Source organism: Pseudochaenichthys georgianus, chromosome 4 (genome assembly GCF_902827115.2).
Source record: "Pseudochaenichthys georgianus chromosome 4, fPseGeo1.2, whole genome shotgun sequence".
NCBI lineage: Eukaryota > Metazoa > Chordata > Actinopteri > Perciformes > Channichthyidae > Pseudochaenichthys > Pseudochaenichthys georgianus.
Genome location: NC_047506.1, coordinates 45,106,124 through 45,111,851, shown reverse-complemented (window position 1 = coordinate 45,111,851; position 5,728 = coordinate 45,106,124).

Sequence of the window (5,728 nt, the reverse complement as noted above, 5' to 3'; positions counted from 1 at the left end):
CTGCAGGAATCCGGAGGACAGTGAACAGGAGTGAGAGGGAGCACACTCCTAAAAAATCTCCCCCCTTTTTTAAAATAAACCTCGTTCACTGTCCTCCGGATTACAGTGTGTCACTGTGTTAAATGGTTAACATCCATAGGTTAAATCCCATCTGTGCTTTTCTTCTTGTGAGATGTCATTTTTTTTTAAATATTAGTAATACCCTGCTGTCCACCAAAGTTATGAATTCTCAAAATATTATATTTATGATATTTGTGGGGAAATTATGTATTCATGCTCGTCTCTTGTCCTGGGTGGCAGGCACGTCACTTCCGCCTAAAACATGGGACTTTATTTCGGAACAATTATGTATTACATATCTTTCGATCCCGTATACATTTTGCCATGAATTACACATATCATGTTTGTCAATCTTAAACATAATTTGTAATAGAATAGTATAGTTTGTCGTAAAACTGTTGAAATACAAGACTATGAAAAATATGCAATTGAAGATTATAAATCCCAGAGTAAGTGATGTCATAACTGATGTCATAATTGTTTTCCTCCACTAAATATAAGAGATAACTAAAATAAGATAACTTTAACAAGATAAGATAACTTTAACAAGATGCCTGTGTGCTAAGCAGAATGTTCAATATTAACCATTTGTGCAGATAGCATGAAGTAATAAAATAGACCCTCCAGAAAAACGCGGGCAAAATCCTTGATTATGCGGACTAAAATCCTTGATTATGCGATTAAACATGCGGGGTTTTTATGTGATTTTATGCGGTGAAATTGCGGGAAGTTGCGAAATATGCTAAATATTTTTGTTTTAAATATTGGACTGTCTTATTTATTCCCTCACACACAACCTGCCACTAACGTTAAACCCCTTTACCATTCAATTAAACACATTCAATGTTTATTTATTGTAAAAGCAATTGGGATATTTTAATCACACACACACACACACACACACTTCTCCGCCTCATTCGGTTTTCATTTACTTGTTCGTTATCTGACCAGCTTCAATCTTATCGGCTACTCATCTCGTTTCTTGTAGCTCTCGAAAGGGTTTTGGAGGTTGATGCCTCGATGAACGTGAGTTGTTTGGCTTTCTTGTCCGCAGCAGCAGAAAGCATTTTCGAATGTTTGAATTAATCAAAGTGGGTCGTCACCAGGCCCGGACTGGCCATCGGGAGGACCGGGAGGTTTCCCGATGGCCTGGCTTGTTAAGTGGCCTGCTGGCCTGAGGATTTTTTTTTTTATGTATGTTTTGTGAACGCAACGCTGCGCAAATGTGGGTCTGACTCTGCCTCACAGAGGGTGACTGTCTGTCTACATGATGTGGCCTGCCGACATGGCCACTTTCATACAGATCATACTAATGCCCTCGATTGGTCTCTGTGTGTCATTCAAGCTCGGGAGGGTGTGCGTTAGTGTGTGTGTTAGGCTGTCGGGCATTCGCGGCGCCGTAGTCAGGTTGGTGTGTCCCGCACCGTCGACCGTGACACGCCTTATTTGGACTGCCAGACCAAATAATCACTCTGATTGGCTGTTCAGCTAGCAAATCAGTGCATGAGACGCGAAGCGGAAGTGAGGGACGTAAACAAACGATTTAAGAAGGCACACACAGACTGCTATTCATTTTCATCTCATCATGGCGATCTGGAATGATGCAAACGAAGACGTGCTCATCACCTTGATCCAGGAGAGGCCAGCTCTGTATGATATTACGGAGAAAAGATACTTTTCTTCTTCTCTGTCTTCCGGTTGTAGCCTCTTTTGAATGACGAATACACACTACCGCCGCCTGCTGGTAAGGAGAGTTATTGCCACTCACGCACTGAAGTCGGTGCGGTGTGTTTCCGTGCGACACATGGCCAAGACGCAGGAGGACACGGCCAGGCAACAGCCGACTTCAGCGTCGGCTAGTCCTCTGGTGACTGCTTGGTGTGTCAGGGCCTTTATGCTCCAACCTATGGCTCCAACACACAGTTGCACGGGGTGCAGAATAGTTTCCCCCCACTTTCGTGCAAGACATCGGGGTACTGCTTTGCCCGGTCTTTAGCAGAAATATGTTCGTCGGTAAATGAGATGGATTAGATTTTTTCATCTTGGTGTTTTCTCTCTCGTGTGAGTTCCACACGTTCACTCAACAGTGTTGTTTACCTTCTGTGATGCGCGAGCTGATGACGTCGCGTAAATTATGCGATCGTATAATCGCGTTTTTCTGGAGGGTCTAATAAAAGATCGGCGATGCTAATGTAGCGTTAGCATTAGCATGTCTTCCCCGGAGGCATCCGGGTTGTGGTCGGATAATCCAAAAATCAGGGCTGCAGTTGAATAGTCCATTTAGTTTAGGAACCTTCCTAACGGAGTGAAATGACCCGGAAGTCCCTCAGTGGCAGCCATGATAAGTGCCGTTCGAATTCTCTAGATCAGGGTTACGTTCCGATAATCCAAAAATCAGCTCCTAAATTCTAACCCTATCTCCTATTCCTTGACCTCTGAGTGAAACGTCGCGGGGTTAAGGGATAGTGGATAGGAGAATTCAAAAGGACTTAGGAGAAGAGACTGCGGTACTTTAGAGAATCCGAATGCACTTTCACTATCCGACGTGTTTATGATGCGCCAGCGGACATCATGAATGTGCGTCTGCTGCTGAGGGGAAACTATGGAAACTACAGTTTTCTATAGCGGACTACAACATGGATGTATAATAATAAGGAGGGACTACTGTAAACTCATCTAGAGACTCTGCTCCGTGCTCTGATGCTGCTGCTTTGCGTTATGAACGTGGACAACAGAGAAACATATTCTTCATGACCAAAGTTGGAATTGAAATAAAAAAGGAAAGTGAAACTTATGCTCGTCACCCTCTCCCTCCGGTCCACATCAATACAAATGATCCCAATATGTATGATTGTATGAACTATGAAAAGATCTTAAAATAAATACAAATGTATTTATTATAAACGTTAGTCCTTAACATCTATCACTGTGTATATCACCATTCAAACATCTTTTAAAAGTTGAACAAACCCCACACAGCTCAGTAAAGACTGTGAAATGTTGACTTTATTTGATCATTTCAGTAAAAACTAACGTTCATATTTATCTTTTTGATTATAATACTGATGAACGTTCAGAACAAAGCACTTTGGCAACTTACCACATACGTTTTAAAATGCTTAATAAGCACCGTAACGTTCATGATATAATTTCTCGGTCATAATCGGTTGTTTCCGTGAACGGCCGACTGTTGAGTGGCGGCTGCAATGCATTGTGGGGCAGCATTTTCTCCTCTCCTTTCGTCAAGGGAGGTCCAGTGGTTCCTAAGCTAAAGGAGGTTATAAAGGAAGTTTGAAACCTCTTTTCCTTTCATTTGGAGAGTTGGAACGGCACTTAACATGGCTGCCACTGACGTACTTCCTTTTTCTTCTGATTCTGATTTAAAGTGGACCTATCATGCTATATTGGACAAATATATTGTAGGGCCATACCTTTACAAAACATGTCTGTGAGGTTTTGTGCTTAAAATACCAAACAGATCACCCATTGTAGCCATGCCTCATACTGCTCAAACCCCTCTTTTGCAGCCCTGTTAGAGAAACGCGGATTTTGGGCCCTTAGCTTGAAAATAAAGAAAAGAGGAGGCGGAGATAATGCCTGATCAGAATTCTACCAGAGATAAAGTTAAATTCTGCTGTGATAAAACGCCATCCTGTTCTAAACCACATCAAAGATTATTTGGCGCTCAAATGCTTTTTCTCTTGCGGGTTTATCACAAGGTGAGTACCTTTTTTTTAATTTCCTGCTTTTTGAACACATGTGCTCTAGAGCAGTGGTTCCCAAACGGTGTGCCGCGGCACACTGGTGTGCCGAGAGGCAAGTCCGGGTGTGCCGTGGGATTTTGTGACAACCATATGTTATTATTGCAATATACAACTACACAAAAATAATAATTTTTTAATTTACTTTGTAGGTTTATATGTACGTAATCATACGCGTCCACATCTCCATGTGCAGTGCTGCATAAACATGGCTGAGTCAGCGATAACTTTCGAGGGGTGGAGGTATGCCCATTATTTTGAGTTCGTCCGAAGAATAGACAGGAATGTGACGGTGAGGTGCAAACTGTGTCCGGGTTAGAAGCTGTTATCCACTGCTGGAAACACCACGTCAAACCTCAACAAGCACCTGCAAAGAACACATGCTAAGGTGAAGCTACCGCACACGCTATTTGTTGTTTGTTTATATCACGCAGTCTGTTCTTCTTCTCTGTCTTCCGGTTGTTGCCTGTTTTGAATGACAAATACACACTACCGCCGCCTGCTGGTAAGGAAAGGACTCTCCCTGTGTCTCTGCCCGTCGACGTGACGGTCTTAGACGGTTGCTCGGAATTACGCCGATGGAACTCCCTGATGAGCCGGGGGTCCAACACATGACGAGCTGGAACCCAAGACCTCTCCTCAGGGCCGTAACCCTTCCAGTCCACCAGGTACTGGACTGGACGGGAACGAAGAAGTCGTCGGAGAGTGTACGTAGGCCCGCCGTCAATCATCCGGGGGGGGTGGTGGGGGAGGGACCGCAGGAACCAAGGCACTCTCTCGGACAGGTTTGATCCTGGAAACATGGAAAGTGGGATGGATCCGCAGAGTCCGAGGCAGTCTTAGCCTTACTGCTGCAGGATTGATTATCCTGACAATCTCAAACGGTCCAAAGAATTTAGGTGCAAGTTTCTTTGAATCCACCCGTAAAGGAATATCCCGGGAGGAAAGCCATACCTTTTGGCCCACCTGGTAGACAGGTGCTTCGGAACGTCGGCGGTTGGCAGAGGAGGCGTACTGGTTGGCCGAACAGACGAGAGTTCTCCGGGCTTGATTCCAGCCCGTCGACAACGACGGATGAAAGCCTGGACGGACGGACAGGTAACCTCCCTCTCCAGGGCCGGAAACAGAGGGGGTTGAAGCCCGTAAGCACACTGAAATGGGGACAGCTTGGTGGCCGAACTGACCAGAGTGTTGTGGGCGTACTCGACCCAGAGCAGCTGTTTAGCCCAGGCCGCTGGGTTCTTGGAGACTATACAGCGTAAGGTCGTCTCCATCTCCTGGTTCTTTCTTTCTGTCTGACCGTTGGATTGCGGATGGAAACCGGATGACAGACTGACCGTGGCCCCAAGGAGCGTACAGAATTCCCTCCAGAACACCGAGGTAAATTGAGGACCACAATCGGAAACCACATCAGTAGGCAGCCCATGGAGCCGGAACACATGGAGCAGGACCAGCTCTGCCGTCTCTTTAGCTGATGGGAGCTTGGGTATCGGCACAAAATGAGCCATCATACTGAATCGGTCTACCACCGTCAAGATAGCAGTGTGTCCGTTGGACGGTGGCAGACCAGTAACAAAGTCCAAAGAAATGTGAGACCAGGGGCGATGAGGGATAGGCAGAGGTCGTAGGAGACCAGCAGGAGCTTGGTGAGAAGACTTGTTCTGATTGCAAACGGGGCAGGCATTAACAAATTCCCTGGTGTCCTCCTTAAGTGTTGCCCACCAGAACCTTTGCTGGACTACCTCCCATGTGCGTTGGATCCCAGGATGGCAGGTGAGTCTGGAGTTATGAGCCAACTGGAGAACATCAGACCTCAACGTCTGCGGAACGAACAGGCGGTTCGGAGGACAGGCACTGGGTCCCGGCTGGTCCTGCTGGGCGGCCTTGACCCTCTCCTCCACCTCCCA